The sequence below is a fragment of the Ranitomeya imitator genome, chromosome 8 (assembly GCF_032444005.1).
Source record: "Ranitomeya imitator isolate aRanImi1 chromosome 8, aRanImi1.pri, whole genome shotgun sequence".
NCBI classification, from domain to species: Eukaryota; Metazoa; Chordata; class Amphibia; order Anura; family Dendrobatidae; genus Ranitomeya; species Ranitomeya imitator.
In genome coordinates this window covers 6,732,836-6,754,334 of record NC_091289.1, presented here as the reverse complement: position 1 = coordinate 6,754,334, position 21,499 = coordinate 6,732,836, and the positions used below count along the sequence as shown (strand labels likewise).

The 21,499-nt window shown below is 46.6% G+C and overlaps 1 protein-coding gene across 1 annotated transcript in view; it reads right to left on the bottom strand.

Annotated features, from left to right (window-relative positions):
* LOC138647266 (contactin-4-like) overlaps positions 1-21,499 on the bottom strand; it is a 254,562-nt gene that overhangs the window by 208,721 nt on the left and 24,342 nt on the right. The gene's annotated exons all lie outside the window — the stretch shown is intronic.

Genomic DNA, 21,499 nt, shown 5'->3' with positions numbered 1-21,499 from the left:
GCACAAGAGGTTGGTACACAAAATGAGAATGCTTGGTCTGGGGGAAAATGTGTGTAAATGGGTTAGTAACTGGCTTAGTGATAGAAAGCAGAGGGTGGTTATAAATGGTATAGTCTCTAACTGGGTCGCTGTGACCAGTGGGGTACCGCAGGGGTCAGTATTGGGACCTGTTCTCTTCAACATATTCATTAATGATCTGGTAGAAGGTTTACACAGTAAAATATCGATATTTGCAGATGATACAAAACTATGTAAAGCAGTTAATACAAGAGAAGATAGTATTCTGCTACAGATGGATCTGGATAAGTTGGAAACTTGGGCTGAAAGGTGGGAGATGAGGTTTAACAATGATAAATGTAAGGTTATACACATGGGAAGAGGGAATCAATATCACCATTACACACTGAACGGGAAACCACTGGGTAAATCTGACAGGGAGAAGGACTTGGGGATCCTAGTTAATGATAAACTTACCTGGAGCAGCCAGTGCCAGGCAGCAGCTGCCAAGGCAAACAGGATCATGGGGTGCATTAAAAGAGGTCTGGATACACATGATGAGAGCATTATACTGCCTCTGTACAAATCCCTAGTTAGACCGCACATGGAGTACTGTGTCCAGTTTTGGGCACCGGTGCTCAGGAAGGATATAATGGAACTAGAGAGAGTACAAAGGAGGGCAACAAAATTAATAAAGGGGATGGGAGAACTACAATACCCAGATAGATTAGCGAAATTAGGATTATTTAGTCTAGAAAAAAGACGACTGAGGGGCGATCTAATAACCATGTATAAGTATATAAGGGGACAATACAAATATCTCGCTGAGGATCTGTTTATACCAAGGAAGGTGACGGGCACAAGGGGGCATTCTTTGCGTCTGGAGGAGAGAAGGTTTTTCCACCAACATAGAAGAGGATTCTTTACTGTTAGGGCAGTGAGAATCTGGAATTGCTTGCCTGAGGAGGTGGTGATGGCGAACTCAGTCGAGGGGTTCAAGAGAGGCCTGGATGTCTTCCTGGAGCAGAACAATATTGTATCATACAATTATTAGGTTCTGTAGAAGGACGTAGATCTGGGGATTTATTATGATGGAATATAGGCTGAACTGGATGGACAAATGGTTTTTTTCGGCCTTACTAACTATGTTACTATTCTATAAATATACAAACATTGTATAATGTTTATATTAAACTCTTTCTTTCAGGTTTTCCATCATTGTTATTAACTAGTCAGGGAATGGAAACAATCGTATTTCCATCTGGAGGCCGACAACCAGGACTGACAACCCCTGACCCGATCCGCTCATGTGAGGGCGTTTTGCCACAATTGTATCCAATCTACACATTCTCCTAAACTCATCAGAAGCACAAATGTCCCTCATGTGCTGATATTTTGCTACATTGTTTCATGCTCCTTTAGGCCCCTTTGACACATCAGTTTTTTGCCATCAGTCGCAATCCGTCGAATTTTGAAAACAACGGATCCAGAGATTGATGCCGCCGGCTCCGTTTTTTTTCTCATAGACTTGTATTAGCGACGGATGGCCTCACGTTCCATCCGTCATTCGCCGGATCCGTCGAAAATTGTTTGTCCGGCGGCCGGAGAAAACCGACAAAGTAACGCTTTTAGTGTCCGTCAAAAAAAATGGACCGAGACAGATCCGTCGCCGTCCGTCGTTTGCTAGAATGGAAGCCTATGGCGCCGGATCCGTCAAATGATGGAATCCGGAGACTGATTCCGTTTTTTTTTAACTGAGCATGCTCCGATCCAATTAGCCAGATCCACTAGTCGGATCCGTCAAAAACACAAATCTGTCGCACCAGTTTTTCATAATCTGTGACAGATCCGTCGAGCCAACGGATTCTGACCGACAGCAAAAAACTGATGTGTGAAAGGGGTCTTAGATGAATCCTAACCCTGCAATCGAGGTTGGTAAATGCAATCTTATTCTCGGTTATCGGCCACAGGGGAGGATGATATTAGCAGCAGCTGCACATCCCTGTTGCCGGTCAGGGGTTGGGGAAAGTTGGGTGGCAAGCAAAGTGCGCGCGGCAATGGTGCCATAACTAGGGTCCTGGCGCCATTGTCCCCCCTCACACTCTTATGTTTGGGGTCTGAAGGACAGGTAGTGCTGTACAGATCGCCCAGCGGGAATCCACTCCAGGTTAGGATTGCTCTGTAATTGGGCGCCGTACATTATAAAACGAGTGCACATCTTTTAATTTAACGCCCACTTATCTCCTCCGTTCAGAGGCCGCCGAGTCCCTGTAAGTTCGGATCCGTATCTCGGAGGACGCACAGTATCAGGTAAGCACTTGAGTGTAATAATTAATACAGACCTGGGCCGTGTCCCTGCGTCTAATGGAGGGGGCGAGATAGACATGGGGCGAAAACATTACCATAATGACGAGCGCTGCAGAAATTAGCGGAGCTGGGAGAAGACTGCAGCAATTACAGCCAGGAAGGACGGGTGTGAGGGAAAAACGAGACGCAGCTCCTCCAAAAGACCGCTACAAATGGATCGCCAGCCAGAGTCCATTAGCGCAGGAAGATCCTGGTAAGACCCCCTCCCCCATCCCCGGATTCCACCGTCTGATTTTTTTCCTTTAAGTACATTTGGCTAATATTTAATTTATAAATAATTCCCAGGTGACCCGGTAATAAAGGGCTGAGGGCGGCAGACAGGAATAGGAGGCTGCAGAACGCCGGCTCTTTCCTAAATACGCCGGACGTTCAGCACGTGGAGGCTCCTCTAATGGGGCCACCGAGGAACGCACTGCAACAACCCAGCCACTGCAAGGGTTAAAGGCGGGATACTGCAAGGGTTAAAGGCGGGATCCTGCAAGGGTTAAAGGCGGGATCCTGCAAGGGTTAAAGGCGGGATTCTGCAAGGGTTAAAGGCGGGATCCTGCAAGGGTTAAAGGCGGGATTCTGCAAGGGTTAAAGGCGGGATTCTGCAAGGGTTAAAGGCGGGATTCTGCAAGGGTTAAAGGCGGGATCCTGCAAGGGTTAAAGGCGGAATTCTGCAAGGGTTAAAGGCGGGATACTGCAGGGGTTAAAGGCGGGATACTGCAAGGGTTAAAGGCGGGATTCTGCAAGGGTTAAAGGCGGGATCCTGCAAGGGTTAAAGGCGGGATCCTGCAAGGGTTAAAGGCGGGATCCTGCAAGGGTTAAAGGCGGGATCCTGCAAGGGTTAAAGGCGGGATCCTGCAAGGGTTAAAGGCGGGATACTGCAAGGGTTAAAGGCGGGATACTGCAAGGGTTAAAGGCGGGATACTGCAAGGGTTAAAGGCGGGATTCTGCAAGGGTTAAAGGCGGGATTCTGCAAGGGTTAAAGGAGGGATTCTGCAAGGGTTAAAGGCGGGATACTGCAAGGTTTAAAGGTGGGATTCTGCAAGGGTTAAAGGCGGGATACTGCAAGGTTTAAAGGTGGGATTCTGCAAGGGTTAAAGGTGGGATTCTGCCAGGGTTAAAGGCGGGATTCTGCAAGGGTTAAAGGCGGGATTCTGCAAGCCAAAGTTCTGAAACTTTTTAATAAAGTTTTATTAATTTATTGTTCTGAAACTTTTTGATAAAGTTTTATTAATTTATTTTTTTTGAGTTTTTCTGCTCAATGTGAACACAGATTTTCCTTTGGAGGAATAATTTATCAGGAGGGGATTTTTTGAAGTCCGTTTTGCTTGCGGCTGCGTTGCCTTTATTTGATAAATCTTGTGTTCCTATATCACACTTCTATCTATGTAGATTTTACTGCATTTTTTATGACTATTTACTAGAGTGAGTTGGACTGAAATGAGAAAAACAGTGCGGGTCATAGATATGGCTAAATATTATTTATTATTATAGCGCCATTTATTCCATAGTGCTTTACATGTGAGATATGAAAATGGTGGAAACCCGGCTCTTCTGAGAATCGCAACATAAAAATGACAAAACTGATGCAAAATGCATTAAAAAGTGGTGACATTTTGAGCGATGTATCAGGCGTCCATCACGTCCGTGTTTGCAGGTACCAGACGGACCCATTCTAATCTATGCTGCGATGCACATGTCCGAGTTTTTACAAGGACCGCGTGTTCGTGCAAACCCCATGGAGACACGGTCGTTTTTTTCCTGGCAGCACAGATGACCAGGGCCAATACATGGGCCGCACGGAATGCTCCGGCTGATACAGTATTGATACATTGTAGCAAAATATCAGGACAGCAGAGAATATGGTGTTGATCTGTATTACAATGTTCTGACCACAAGTAAATGTAACAAACTCTCACCAGGGAGAAGTAATAAGACATCACAGCTTTTCAGCTATAAACCAGAAGTTTTCATTCACTGACGGCAAGCAGAAGTGTTTAAAATGCAAACATGGAAAGTTCAAGGATTCTCAATATCTCTACCCGAATTATCTACAGCTGAGACTTTGTTACAGCAGATTGTCCAGACTGTTGTACTGTCTGATACACGTTATCTGCACTGTTACATTGTAACAAACTTATCAGAACCATAGTGAGATTTGATTTTTTTTTTTTAGACTGGATGCAGTTGTACCAAACCCTCAGATGTGAGCAGTATTAAGCCAGGGCAGGATTTTAGCATCAGTTAATGTTTTCATTCAATAACCGCAAAGCACGACATTTACAATTGAAATTTTACTTCTGTACTACTTTGAAGTTGTCTGCATATAGAAGTCTTCTTGGTAAAGTCCTAAATGCTGAAAACCAGTCCTGATGCAGCTGAGAGTTTGTTACAATTGCATCCAGTCTGGACAATGCTCTGTGAGCTAAAGCACATCAGCACAGATCTCTTTACTGTGGGGATAGTTTGTTACAATGCATCAATGCAAATTAAATGTGACAAACTATCTCCACGGTAAAGAGATATGTTCTAATATATTTTAGCTCACAGAGCATTGTCTGGACCGGATACAATTGTAACAAACCCTCAGCTGTGATAGGTCTGGACAGAATTAATTTCTGTGGATGTGGCGATATAACATCACCTTGGTGGCTCTAGTGATGCATTCATGTTCTAATGGTGGTTCTGGTGACGTATTCATGTACTGATGGTGGTTCTGGTGCCATATTCATGTATTATTGATGACTGATGCTCTATGTACTGATGATGATTTTGGTTTCGTATGCATGGACTGATGATGGTTCTTGTGATGAAGAGATCAACACAATCCTCATCGCTACATGAATACAGCTTCAGAACAAAGATCACTACACGTCACCAGAACCACCACGAGTACAGGAATAAATCATTAGAACCACCAACAGTTTTGTACAAGCTGTATTTGTTGCATAACGGATGCAAAAACAGTCAGACGTATAACTTTATCTTTAATGGGGTCTCTTTATTTTCCATTAGGGTATCTGCCAAATTCTGGACACTTGAACGGCTTCCATTATAGTTTATGAGTCTCCATGACCGTCCCTGGGATGGACAGGTAAAATATAGGACATCGGGGATGAATATCGCTATTTTTCCCCCTGTATGTAGTAAATTGTCAGAAAAATATTAATATTGATTCTGTATCTAACTTTGAAATTTCTCCGTTAAGTCACATCCCTAAAGAACACCACTTTTTTTTGTTACTTTTGTTGACTTTTTAGTGGAAGTGGTCATCATAATTTGTTTCCTGACCCATCATAGGGGGAGGCGCATTAAGGGTCCTGTTACCTTAGTCTCTGAGCCATTCTTTTTCTTTGGGGTGGGGGCACAGATATACCTGGTCCCGGCCCCGCTTTCTATAAAGCCACCTAATATGGCGCCAGGATTCTAGCTATTCATAATGGAGTGTCCCCTAGTGGAAGGAAAGCTGCACAGCAGGTCCATGTCCCCGGCGAGGCTAATGGAGGCGCCTCCTCCAATGATGGCTCTTCTCCTTAGTACGGGGTCGGCCCACACATCACTGTCGCCCCTCGGGCCATCGCAGTGCACAGAAAACGACTGCCATAGAAAAAGCCATCTATCACGAGCCTGACACCGCGTCCTGGCTGCAGACGCCGTTCTCTGTTTTCTGAAATTTCACCCAATTAACTGCAGATTAATCGTGGCCTTTACTTCCAGAAGATTTTTCCCGTCTGTAAAATATAAAAGGTTTTTTTTTCATCGTTTTCAATGAAGAGCGGAGAATTTCCAATGTAAATCAGGGATTTCAGTGGATAAAATAAAATTACTGACGGTGCAGAATAGGACAGAGTGGGGCGAGGCGTCCCGCCATCCTCCGCTGCCTGGCAGTGAATAAAGCCACAGTGACAAGTCCACGGGTCTGATCTCTTGATCCTATAGGAAGGGTATAAGGTTGTCAGACGTGGAGGAGATGCCGCGCTTTTTTGCTCTGTAACAGGAGCGTGTGCAGAATTAATCCGCCGCTAAGCTGCCCGGATCTTCTATCAAAAGGAAGACGCGCGGGAGACGGTCGCAGCCGGGAACTTTACTATGTCAAATGATCCCATATTCTTCCTCTCTGATCCAGGCTAAAGCTCTGGACTTTTATCTCGGAGTCTCCAATTAAATGGACAAGCACCAGGGTCCCGGCTGCAGAGCGCTCTGGGGGACCGCCATAGTGACTGACGGCGGGAGACGGGAAGTGAAAGCTCATCAGGAAAAGAAAGTTATCAGGATGGAAACGATTGTCACATCTACTGCCAATGTATAATGTAAGACGGGCGAGCCCCAAACCAATATGTGAGCCCCCAAATGCTACCTGTGCGAGCCCCGACTGCTACACGTGCGAGCTCCCGACCAATATAAGAGCCCCGAAATGCTATATGTGAGCCCCCGACTGCTACCTGTGCGAGCCCTCGACCAATGTGCGAACTCCCGACCAATATGAGAGCCCCCAAATGCTATATGTGAGCCCCCGACAGCTACATGTGTGAACCCTCGACCAATGTGTGAGCCCCCAACTACTACATGTGCCCTTTTCCCGGCTCATATCCCCACTTTTCCCAGCTCATATCCCCACTTTTCACAGCTTGTATCCCCTTTTCCTAGTTGGTATCCCCCCTTTTCCCTGCTCGTATCCCCTTTTCCTAGTTGGTATTGTTCCTTTTCCGAGCTCATATCCCCCCTTTTCCCAGCTTGTACCACCCCTTTTCCCGGCTCGCATACTCCCTTTTCCCGGCTCGTATCCCATCTTTTCCCAGCTCATATCCCCTTTTCCTAGTTGGTATCCCCCCTTTTCCCTGCTCGTATCCCCTTTTCCTAGTTGGTATTGTTCCTTTTCCGAGCTCATATCCCCCCTTTTCCCAGCTTGTACCCCCCCCTTTTCCCGGCTCGCATACTCCCTTTTCCCGGCTCGTATCCCCTCTTTTCCCTGCTCGTATCCCCCCTTTTCCCTGCTTATATCCCCCCTTTTCACAGCTCGTATCCCCTTTCCCTAGTTGGTATCCTTCCTTTTCCAAGCTCATATCCCCCCTTTTCCCGGCTCGTATCCCCACTTTTCCCAGCTCGTATCCCCACTTTTCCCAGCTCGTATCCCCCCTTTTCCCAGCTCGTATCCCCCTTTTCCCAGCTCGTATCCCCCCTTTTCCCAGCTTGTATCCCCCCTTTTACCAGCTCGTATCCCCCTTTTCCCAGCTCGTATCCCCTTTTCCTAGTTGGTATCCTTCCTTTTCCCAGCTCATATCCCCCCTTTTCCCAGCTCGTATTCCCCTTTTCCCAGCTCATATCCCCCCTTTTCCCAGCTCGTATCCCCCCTTTTCACAACCACTTGCTGCTGGTGATTTCTTCAGGGATTCCCTTGGGCTGGACACACCTTTGCTCAGCTCTAATGCCTCCATTTCCTCGCACTCGGTGACCCCTCCATACCCCTCGCCGAGAGGACAGAACGTGCCCTGTAATGGAGCATCACACCCCATCAGTCGCCCACTGGGATCCTCCCTGCACAGCTGAGCCCCCACCCTCCGCTCCGGCTTCACCGCCAGTATCCAGCAGGTCAGGTGGAGACATCCATTATTCATCGGCAGCATCTTTACAGGCTGGAAATCACAGCTTCATCATCCAGAGCTGCGTTAGCCCCCACCCAGCACCTCACAGGTGAGCACCCACCCATCCTCCAGGTGTCAGTGATCCCTACGCCCTGCCAGCACCTCACAGGTGAGCACCCACCCATCGTCCGGGTGTCAGTGATCCCTCCGCCCTGCCTGCACCTCACAGGTGAGCACCCACCCATCGTCCGGGTGTCAGTGATCCCTCCGCCCTGCCAGCACCTCACAGGTGAGCACCCACCCATCCTCCGGGTGTCAGTGATCCCTCCGCCCTGCCTGCACCTCACAGGTGAGCACCCACCCATCGTCCGGGTGTCAGTGATCCCTCCGCCCTGCCTGCACCTCACAGGTGAGCACCCACCCATCGTCCGGGTGTCAGTGATCCCTCCGCCCTGCCTGCACCTCACAGGTGAGCACCCACCCATCCTCCGGGTGTCAGTGATCCCTCCGCCCTGCCTGCACCTCACAGGTGAGCACCCACCCATCCTCCGGGTGTCAGTGATCCCTCTGCCCTGCCTGCACCTCACAGGTGAGCACCCACCCACCCTCCGGGTGTCAGTGATCCCTCCGCCCTGCCTGCCATGTCCTGCTATTTTAGGAACTGGCACAAGCAATACATGGAGGGAATTGCATCTTGGCTTTGCTTCACCGACTGATGCAAGATTCCTGTTGCTTTATTAAACACCATCTCCTTCTTAAAGGGAAAGTCCAACAATTCAGGAGATCTTCCATAATCACCCGAGAAAGACAGATCAGATATTAGACCTTGCTAAATATTGTTTTCGGACTGTCCCTCCTATAGCGCCTCATGGCAGAGCACAATGTCCTATTCCTCTCGCTGTGGAACAGCGTACTATATAGTACTGACTACGGGGATTGTATTCCACCAATGGCGCAGAGGGCATGGACCCTATATGGGGGGTGGACTTGTAGGTCAATGGCAGAAAAAGTAAAAGCTCAAGGACCCCCGGTCACTAACCGGGCACCAGGTATCTAGACCAGCGTCCCAGGTGCCGTCCTGGTCGTACCTGGTGCGAGAACTACAGGTATTACGTTGGGTACAGGGGCGGCAGGGCGCAGTCTGGCAGCATCGGGGCAAACTGCGGATCCCCTCACACGAAATCTCATTAACTGCAGCACTGAGAGCACAGAGTCGTCTCCCCCAACCCAAAGCCATTAATTATCTGCTGTCATTTCTCCGAGGACTGTCAGAAAAGGCAGCGCACAATGGAGAAGAGGGGGCGACCGCCGGTGACATCCGCAGACAGCATACAGGCGGACCGATTGTAAGCTCCGCAGGGCACAAGAATCCGGGACCAAAGCAGAAGAGAATCCCAAACCCCTCATCATTGTAGTCGTGGTGTTCAGTCTCTGACCCAATCACACAGTATGAAAGTGCTGACCCTGCAGACCACAGACCTCTATAAGAAATGGCCGGCTGCGGACCCCCGACAAAACTGCAGAAAGCAACTAGCACCTCATTCAATGATCTCAAAATACACCGCGTGCAGAATTATTCGGCAAGTTGTATTGTGATCCCATGATACTTTTTATACTTGTCGTCCTACTCCGAGCTGTTCAGGCTGAGAGCCAACTAACAATTCAGTAAATCCGGTGATTGCATCTCTGTAATGAGGAGCGGTGTTGTCTAATGACATCAGAACCCTATAGAAGCTGTGCTTAATTATTAGGCAACTTCCTTTCCTTTGGCAAAATGGGTCAGAAGAGAGATTTGACGGCTCTGAAAAGTCCACAATTGTGAGATGTCTTGCAGAGGGATGCAGCAGTCTTGAAATTGCCAAACTTTTGAAGCGCGATCACCGGACAATCAAGCGTTTCCTGGCCAATAGCCAACATGGTCGCAAGAAGCGTGTTGGGCAAAAAAGGCGCAAAATAACTGCCCATGAATTGAGGAAAATCAAGCGTGAAGCTGCCAAGATGCCATTTGCCACCAGTTTTGCCATATTTCAGAGCTGCAACGTTACTGGAGTAACACGAAGCACAAGGTGTGCGATACTCAGGGACATGGCCAAGGTAAGGTAGGCTGAAAAACGACCACCTCTGAACAAGAAACCTAAGATAAAACGTCAAGACTGGGCCAAGAAATATCTGAAGCAAGATAAGTGAAAGCAGTCAGAGGGGAGCGCAGAGGAATTGACCCAGGGAAGGGGAGATGAAAGGGAGTTGTCGAGCACCACCGCAGCTCCAGCTGAATACCTCCAAAGGAGGATAAGAATGTGTGTCAAACAGAAATCAGTCCCAGGAGCGCTGAAGGAAACTCAGACAACATATGTCGTTTGCCACAACGCGTTTCAACGGTAAACACCGTCTTCTTCAGGTGGGAGTTCCCTCCGCCCTGCCTGCACCTCACAGGTGAGCACCCACCCATCCTCCGAGTGTCAGTGATCCCTCTGCCCTGCCACCTGAAGAAGACGATGTTTACCGTTGAAACGCGTTGTGGCAAACGACATATGTTGTCTGAGTTTCCTTCAGCGCTCCTGGGACTGATTTCTGTTTGACACACAAGAAATATCTGAAGACTTTTCACAGGTTTTCTGGACTGATGAGATGAGAGTGACTCTTGATGGGCCGGATGGATGGGCCAGAGGCCGGATCAGTAAAGGGCAGAGAGCGCCACTCCGACTCAGACGCCAGCAAGGTGGAGGTGGGGACTGGTCTGGGCTGGGATCATCAAAGATGAACTTGTGGGACCTTTTCAGGTTGAGGATGGAGTGAAGCTCAACTCCCAGACCTACTGCCAGTTTCTGGAAGACTTCTTCAAGCAGTGGTACAGGAAGAAGTCGGTATCGTTCAAGAAAAACATGATTTTCATGCAGGACAATGCTCCATCACAGCCTCCAACTACTCCACAGCGTGGCCGGCCAGTAAAGGTCTCAAAGAAGAGAAAATAATGACATGGCCCCTTGTTCACCTGATCTGAACCCCATAGAGAACCTGTGAGATCTACAGTGAGGGAGCACAGTCTGTTATGACCTGGTGGTCAGGACAATAATAGACCTGGTGGTTAAGAGCCCACGGAATGACCTGATAGTTACTGATAATAAAGGACGAGCTCTGGGACGTGGGAACTCTGCTGACCGCAATCCCTAATCCTATCACACACACTAGAAATAGCCGTGGATTGCGCCTAACGCTCCCTATGCAACTCGGCACAGCCTAAGGAACTAGCTAGCCCTAAAGATAGAAAAATAAGCCTACCTTGCCCCAGAGAAATTCCCCAAAGGAAAAGGCAGCCCCCCACATATAATGACTGTGAGTAAAGATGAAAATACAAACACAGAGATGAAATAGATTTAGCAAAGTGAGGCCCGACTTACTGAACAGACCGAGGATAGGAAAGGTTACTTTGTGGTCAGCACAAAAACCTACAAAAAGACCACGCAGAGGGCGCAAAAAAGACCCTTTGCACCGACTCACGGTGCGGAGGCGCTCCCTCTGCGTCCCAGAGCTTCCAGCAAGCAAGACAACAATAAAAATAGCAAGCTGGACAGAAAAATAGCAAACCAAAGAAATACAAGCTGGAACTTAGCTTCTGCTGGGAAGACAGGTCACAAGAACGATCCAGGAGTGAACTAGACCAATACTGGAACATTGACAGGTGGCATGGAGCAAAGATCTAAGTGGAGTTAAATAGAGCAGCCAGCTAACGAATTAACCTCGTCACCTGTGGAAGGAAACTCAGAAACACCCACCAGAGGAAGTCCATGGACAGAACCAGCCGAAGTACCATTCATGACCACAGGAGGGAGCCCGACAACAGAATTCACAACAACAGTCCACCTCTCGGAGCAGTGTCTGGAGGCTGTGGTGGCCGCTGCACCAGTCGTAAACAGATCAAGCAACTGACAGAATCTATGGATGGAGGCTGCTGAGCGTCATCATAAAGAAAGGTGGCTATATTGGGCACTCATTTATGGGGGTTTTGTTTTTGCATGTCAGAAAAAAAGTTTATTTCTAAATTTTGTGCAGTTATATTTGTTTACCTGGTGAAAATAAACAAGTGAGATGGGAATATATTTGGTTTTTATTAAGTTGCCTAATAATTCTGCACAGTAATAGTTACCTGCACAAACAGATATCCTCCTAAGAGCCAAATCTAAAAAAACCCACTCCAACTTCCCAAAATATTAAGCTTTGATATTTATGAGTCTTTTGGGTTGATTGAGAACATAGTTGTTGATCAATAATAAAAATAATCCTCTAAAATACAACTTGCCTAATAATTCTGCACACGGTGTATGGCAAATGTGAGAGAAGCTACAGCAACATCAATCCTTCATAACAAGATATTATTACATCCCTTCCCGTAATAGACTCAGGATACATCACCACGAGCCATTAACGGCCTAATATATCGCTGCAACGTACCACTGCTAACTGTACAGAACGGCGACCAGACACAGCCCGAGATAAAACACATACGGAAATACACATCCCTGTCACATATGCAACTACTATAATACTGCCCCTATGTACAAGAATATAACTACTATAATACTGCCCCTATGTACAAGAATATAACTACTATAATACTGCTCCTATGTACAAGAATATAACTACTATAATACTGCTCCTATATACAAGAATATAACTACTATAATACTGTCCACTATGTACAAGAATATAACTACTATAATACTGCTCCCATGTACAAGAATATAACTACTATAATACTGCCCCCTATATACAGGAATATAACTACTATAATACTGTCCCTATGTACAAGAATATATCTACTATAACACTGCTCCTATGTACAAGAATATAACTACTATAATAAAGCTCCTATGTACAAGAATATATCTACTATAATACTGCTCCTATGTACAAGAATATAACTACTATAATACTGTCCCCTATGTACAAGAATATAACTACTATAATACTGCTCCTATGTACAAGAATATAACTACTATAATACTGCCCCTATATACAAGAATATAACTACTATAATACTGCTCCTATGTACAAGAATATAACTACTATAATACTGCTCCTATGTACAAGAATATAACTACTATAATACTGCTCCTATGTACAAGAATATAACTACTATAATACTGCTCCTATGTACAAGAATATAACTACTATAATACTGCCCCTATGTACAAGAATATAACTACTATAATACTGCCCCTATGTACAAGACTATAACTACTATAATACTGCCCTCTATGTATAAGAATATAACTACTATAATACTGCTCCTATGTACAAGAATATAACTACTATAATACTGCCCCCTATGTACAAGAATATAACTACTATAATACTGCCCCTATGTACAAGAATATAACTACTATAATACTGCCCCTATGTACAAGAATATAACTACTATAATACTGCCCCTATGTACAAGAATATAACTACTATAATACTGCTCCTATGTACAAGAATATAACTACTATAATACTGCTCCTATGTATAAGAATATAACTACTATAATACTGCCCCTATGTACAAGAATATAACTACTATAATACTGCCCCTATGTACAAGAATATAACTACTATAATACTGCTCCTATGTACAAGACTATAACTACTATAATACTGCTCCTATGTACAAGAATATAACTACTATAATACTGCCCCCTATGTACAAGAATATAACTACTATAATACTGCCCCTATGTACAAGAATATAACTACTATAATACTGCCCCTATGTACAAGAATATAACTACTATAATACTGCCCCTATGTACAAGAATATAACTACTATAATACTGCTCCTATGTACAAGAATATAACTACTATAATACTGCTCCTATGTATAAGAATATAACTACTATAATACTGCCCCTATGTACAAGAATATAACTACTATAATACTGCCCCTATGTACAAGAATATAACTACTATAATACTGCTCCTATGTACAAGACTATAACTACTATAATACTGCTCCTATGTACAAGAATATAACTACTATAATACTGCTCCTATGTATAAGAATATAACTACTATAATACTGCCCCCTATGTACAAGAATATAACTACTATAATACTGCTCCTATGTACAAGAATATAACTACTATAATACTGCCCCCTATGTACAAGAATATAACTACTATAATACTGCTCCTATGTACAAGAATATAACTACTATAATACTGCTCCTATGTACAAGAATATAACTACTATAATACTGCTCCTATGTACAAGAATATAACTACTATAATACTGCTCCTATGTACAAGAATATAACTACTATAATACTGCTCCTATGTACAAGAATATAACTACTATAATACTGCCCCCTATGTACAAGAATATAACTACTATAATACTGCCCCTATGTACAAGAATATAACTACTATAATACTGCTCCTATGTACAAGAATATAACTACTATAATACTGCTCCTATGTACAAGAATATAACTACTACAATACAATACTATAATACTGCCTGTACACCTATTAGACCATCTCTTGCAGAACCTCTTTACACTGAGGCTGTCAATCACTGTAATGTAGTGCTTGCTCAATTAGCCGGTCAGTAATTGACAGCTGTATTTCCCCTGGAGGATTCTGGTTAATGGAAGTCGTTTTACTTTCTTTCTTCAGGTCAATTCCAATTTTCCTTGTCTCCTGGGTGAGCGCATTAGTGAGGTGTGCAGTCCACCACGACCCCCCGACGCAGCGGTCAGCGTTTTGCCGCCACAGGACCTGGTCCAGGATGATGCGCGGCTCATTATATCTGCGCAGATAAAGAACGAGGATCGTCACCATCACATTACGAAGCATTGCTGACACCTGAGCAGTCGTGCAGGGGCCCAGGAGCTCAGGGGCCACCACATACACAGCAGCCTCTGTCACAGACATATGCAGGAGTCCGTCTACTGTTGTTGCACATGGGGCCCTTCCTGACTGTGTCCAAACCTCCTATAGGGCCGCACTTCTGGACACAATTGTTGTTATCTCAGTGCTTTGTATAGTTGTTACACCCTGCAGACATTGGGGAATACAGCGGCCACCTGGAGGTGGCGGCCCAGGGAGGCTATAGACAATGGCGGCCCAGGGAGGCTATAGCCGGTGGCGGCACATGGAGGCTATAGACAATGGCGGCCCAGGGAGGCTATAGACGATGGCGGCCCAGGGAGGCTATAGACGATGGCGGCCCAGGGAGGCTATAGACGATGGCGGCCCAGGGAGGCTATAGACGATGGCGGCCCAGGGAGGCTATAGACGATGGCGGCCCAGGGAGGCTATAGACGATGGCGGCCCAGGGAGGCTATAGACAATGGCGGCACAGGGAGGCTATAGACAATGGCGGCACAGGGAGGCTATAGACGATGGCGGCACAGGGAGGCTATAGACGATGGCGGCACAGGGAGGCTATAGACGATGGCGGCACAGAAAGGCTATATAGACGATGGCGGCACAGGGAGGCTATAGACGATGGCGGCACAGGGAGGCTATAGATGATGATGGCACAGGGAGGCTATAGACGATGGCGGCACAGGGAGGCTATAGACAATGGCGGCACAGGGAGGCTATAGATGATGACAGCACAGGGAGGCTATAGACGATGGCAGCACAGGGAGGCTATATAGACGATGACGGCACAGGGAGGCTATAGATGATGGCAGCACAGGGAGGCTATAGACGATGGCAGCACAGGGAGGCTATATAGACGATGGCGGCACAGGGAGGCTATAGACGATGGCAGCACAGGGAGGCTATATAGACGATGGCGGCACAGGGAGGCTATAGATGATGACGGCACAGGGAGGCTATATAGACGATGGCGGCACAGGGAGGCTATATAGATGATGACGGCACAGGGAGGCTATATAGACGATGGCGGCACAGGGAGGCTATAGATGATGGCGGCACAGGGAGGCTATAGATGATGACGGCACAGGGAGGCTATATAGACGATGGCGGCACAGGGAGGCTATATAGACGATGGCGGCACAGGGAGGCTATAGACGATGGCAGCACAGGGAGGCTATAGATGATGACGGCACAGGGAGGCTATATAGATGATGACGGCACAGGGAGGCTATATAGACGATGGCGGCACAGGGAGGCTATAGATGATGACGGCACAGGGAGGCTATAGACGATGGCGGCACAGGGAGGCTATAGATGATGGCAGCACAGGGAGGCTATAGACGATGGCAGCACAGGGAGACTATATAGACGATGGCGGCACAGGGAGGCTATAGACGATGGCGGCACAGGGAGGCTATATAGACGATGGCGGCACAGGGAGGCTATATAGACGATGGCGGCACAGGGAGGCTATAGACGATGGCGGCACAGGGAGGCTATACGTTTTTGTCTCTCGTGTGATCAGGGTCTCGGGAAGAAGTGCAGCTCTGGAGGGAGCAGGGCATAACCTTGCAGCAGGTACTAACGTGGCGCTGCTGATCCTGATGTGTGAAGTGCCAGCTTGCTCTACACAGGAGGTGTCACTCGCTGGCTGCTGTCGCAGGGGAAGGAAAGCAGGAAATCAGGTCAGGAGCCGACAGCGCGGAGGGATGATAAGTGAGGTGACAATCCGCAGCCCGGACCCTCCGTACAGAATGAGGACAGCGCAGCGCCGAGACTGCGACACGTGATCCCTCCGATATAATTACATACTCAGCATCACACAGGAGAGGATTAGATACATGGCTCAGCAGTCAGTATCACACAGGATAGGATTAGATACACGGCTCAGCAGTCAGTATCACACAGGATAGGATTAGATACACGGCTCAGCAGTCAGTATCACACAGGAGAGGATTAGATACACGGCTCAGCATACAGTATCACACAGGAGAGGATTAGATACACGGCTCAGCAGACAGTATCACACAGGAGAGGATTAGATACACGGCTCAGCAGTCAGTATCCCACAGGAGAGGATTAGATACACAGCTCAGCAGACAGTATCACACAGGAGAGGATTAGATACACGGCTCAGCAGTCAGTATCACACAGGAGAGGATTAGATACACAACTCAGCAGTCAGTATCACACAGGATAGGATTAGATACACGGCTCAGCAGTCAGTATCACACAGGATAGGATTAGATACACAGCTCAGCAGTCAGTATCACACAGGAGAGGATTAGATACACAACTCAGCAGTCAGTATCACACAGGATAGGATTAGATACACGGCTCAGCAGTCAGTATCACACAGGATAGGATTAGATACACGGCTCAGCAGACAGTATCACACAGGATAGGATTAGATACACAGCTCAGCAGTCAGTATCACACAGGAGAGGATTAGATACACAACTCAGCAGTCAGTATCACACAGGATAGGATTAGATACACGGCTCAGCAGTCAGTATCACACAGGATAGGATTAGATACACGGCTCAGCAGACAGTATCACACAGGAGAGGATTAGATACACGGCTCAGCAGACAGTATCACACAGGAGAGGATTAGATACACGGCTCAGCAGTCAGTATCACACAGGATAGGATTAGATACACGGCTCAGCAGTCAGTATCACACAGGATAGGATTAGATACACGGCTCAGCAGACAGTATCACACAGGAGAGGATTAGATACACGGCTCAGCAGACAGTATCACACAGGAGAGGATTAGATACACGGCTCAGCAGTCAGTATCCCACAGGAGAGGATTAGATACACAGCTCAGCAGTCAGTATCCCACAGGAGAGGATTAGATACACAGCTCAGCAGACAGTATCACACAGGAGAGGATTAGATACACGGCTCAGCAGTCAGTATCACACAGGAGAGGATTAGATACACAACTCAGCAGTCAGTATCACACAGGATAGGATTAGATACACGGCTCAGCAGTCAGTATCACACAGGATAGGATTAGATACACAGCTCAGCAGTCAGTATCACACAGGATAGGATTAGATACACAGCTCAGCAGTCAGTATCACACAGGAGAGGATTAGATACACAACTCAGCAGTCAGTATCACACAGGATAGGATTAGATACACGGCTCAGCAGTCAGTATCACACAGGATAGGATTAGATACACGGCTCAGCAGTCAGTATCACACAGGATAGGATTAGATACACAGCTCAGCAGTCAGTATCACACAGGAGAGGATTAGATACACAGCTCAGCAGTCAGTATCACACAGGATAGGATTAGATACACAGCTCAGCAGTCAGTATCACACAGGAGAGGTTTAGATACACAGCTCAGCAGACAGTATCACACAGGAGAGGATTAGATACACAGCTCAGCAGACAGTATCACACAGGAGAGGATTAGATACACGGCTCAGCAGTCTGTATCACACAGGATAGGATTAGATACACGGCTCAGTAGAGAAATCACACAGGATAGGATTAGATACACAGCTCAGCAGACAGTATCACACAGGATAGGATTAGATACACAGCTCAGCAGTCAGTATCACACAGGATAGGATTAGATACACAGCTCAGCAGACAGTATCACACAGGATAGGATTAGATACACAGCTCAGCAGTCAGTATCACACAGGATAGGATTAGATACACAGCTCAGCAGACAGTATCACACAGGATAGGATTAGATACACGGCTCAGCAGTCAGTATCACACAGGAGAGGATTAGATACACAGCTCAGCAGACAGTATCACACAGGATAGGATTAGATACACAGCTCCGCAGACAGTATCACACAGGATAGGATTAGATACACAGCTCAGCAGACAGTATCACACAGGATAGGATTAGATACACAGCTCAGCAGTCAGTATCACACAGGAGAGGATTAGATACACGGCTCAGCAGTCTGTATCACACAGGAGAGGATTAGATGCACGGCTCAGCAGTCAGTATCACACAGGAGAGGATTAGATACACAGCTCAGCAGTCTGTATCACACAGGAGAGGATTAGATGCACGGCTCAGCAGTCAGTATCACACAGGAGAGGATTAGATACACGGCTCAGCAGTCAGTATCACACAGGATAGGATTAGATACACAGCTCAGCAGACAGTATCACACAGCATAGGATTAGATACACGGCTCAGCAGTCATTATCACAGGAGAGGATTAGATACACAGCTCAGCAGTCAGTATCACACAGGAGAGGATTAGATACAGCTCAGCAGAAGGTATCACACAGGATAGGATTAGATACACAGCTCAGTAGACAGTATCACACAGGAGAGGATTAGATACACAGCTCAGCAGACAGTATCACATAGGAGAGGATTAGATACACAGCTCAGTAGACAGTATCACACAGGAGAGGATTAGATACACGGCTCAGCAGTCAGTATCACACAGGAGAGGATTAGATACACAGCTCAGCAGTCAGTATCACATAGGAGAGGATTAGATACACGGCTCAGCAGACAGTATCACACAGGAGAGGATTAGATACACAGCTCAGCAGTCATTATCACACAGCATAGGATTAGATACACAGCTCAGTAGACAGTATCACACAGGATAGGATTAGATACACGGCTCAGCAGTCAGTATCACACAGGATAGGATTAGATACACAGCTCAGCAGACAGTATCACACAGCATAGGATTAGATACACGGCTCAGCAGTCATTATCACAGGAGAGGATTAGATACACAGCTCAGCAGTCAGTATCACACAGGAGAGGATTAGATACAGCTCAGCAGAAGGTATCACACAGGATAGGATTAGATACACAGCTCAGTAGACAGTATCACACAGGAGAGGATTAGATACACAGCTCAGCAGACAGTATCACATAGGAGAGGGTTAGATACACAGCTCAGTAGACAGTATCACACAGGAGAGGATTAGATACACGGCTCAGCAGTCAGTATCACACAGGAGAGGATTAGATACACGGCTCAGCAGTCAGTATCACACAGGAGAGGATTAGATACATGGCTCAGCAGACAGTATCACACAGGAGAGGATTAGATACACAGCTCAGCAGTCAGTATCACACAGGAGAGGATTAGATACACGGCTCAGCAGTCAGTATCACACAGGATAGGATTAGATACACGGCTCAGCAGACAGTATCACACAGGAGAGGATTAGATACACAGCTCAGCAGTCAGTATCACACAGGAGAGGATTAGATACACAGCTCAGCAGACAGTATCACACAGGAGAGGATTAGATACACGGCTCAGCAGTCAGTATCACACAGGAGAGGATTAGATACACGGCTCAGCAGTCAGTATCACACAGGAGAGGATTAGATACATGGCTCAGCAGACAGTATCACACAGGAGAGGATTAGATACACAGCTCAGCAGTCAGTATCACACAGGAGAGGATTAGATACACGGCTCAGCAGTCAGTATCACACAGGAGAGGATTAGATACACAGCTCAGCAGTCAGTATCACACAGGAGAGGATTAGATACACAGCTCAGCAGTCAGTATCACACAGGATTATTTGACCCCCGGGGGGAGACGCCATGATTTGTCCCTGCAGGTATGGCTAATGCACAGATGCAGCCCCTATAATCAGACTCCCCAGGACATGACCCTAATTGTGTTCTGCCACCTCTCAGACTTGGGTGCCAACCCTGGAGAAAGTTGTGCTGGCCGCACTGCAGGTTGTCGCCCCGCTGTTCCCTGCCTGTTGTACATGAGATAATGGCGGCCGCTCGGACCCTCTGTCACTGAGAAAGGGCTGACTGCAAATAAAGAAAACAGAAATGGCACAAACTATTTTTCTTGCAAGTATTCAGTAAATCCGGAGCGGCCACATTACCCGCACAGAGGGGGGCCTCGTACTCCGGACCCTCACAGAGGGCGGTTATTGCTTCTACCCTATGAAATAGTTGCTATGCAACAGCACGAAGAACAATATAAAGGAGGCATGAAAAAAAAAATTCCAAAATGCTGTACAAAAGCGAAAACTCTGCATAAATCCTGCGGCCACGACACCCAAACGTTTCATTTACAGCGCGCAGCCTTCGAGGGGAACGAGAGATTTACACCGTGAACCTGACATTGATGAGGGACAATACGAGGGGGCGGAACGCTTCGCAATTTTCAATTATTCCAGTGCATTACCGGAAGCCATCTCCATCTCTGCGCGAAACATCAAAAGAGCCGACGTTTCAGTGGGAAATCCGCCAGAGATCCGGGTCCGAGGCTTGGACCCGGCAGCTGAGAACTGCGCTCTGTCTCCTTGGTTCAAAGGCGCTTTGACATCTGCCTCCGATTTTTGATGGCTCCTTTGTTAGAAGAGTTTTTTCTGGGGTTAGAGAACAGACAGTGCGGCGATTTCTGTGCTATTTTATACATAGTGTTATATGTGACTGAATTCTGGATGCACGATACTACAAAATTCCATGTTGACCCTTGCAGGGATTCGAACCCTGGTCTACAGAAAGCTTTAAAGAATACCAGAAATGTAATATAAAACTTAATTTTCTATCTTGTAACAAAAATGATTAAGAAATGTAACCAAAAACTAATTTCCAAAATGACACTGCCCCGTTACAAAAACCACAAGCAAAAAGGAAAAGGAACTTGTCACATTGTATCTACTATAAACACCATAACTTGCACATTAGGACCCAGCGCTCAG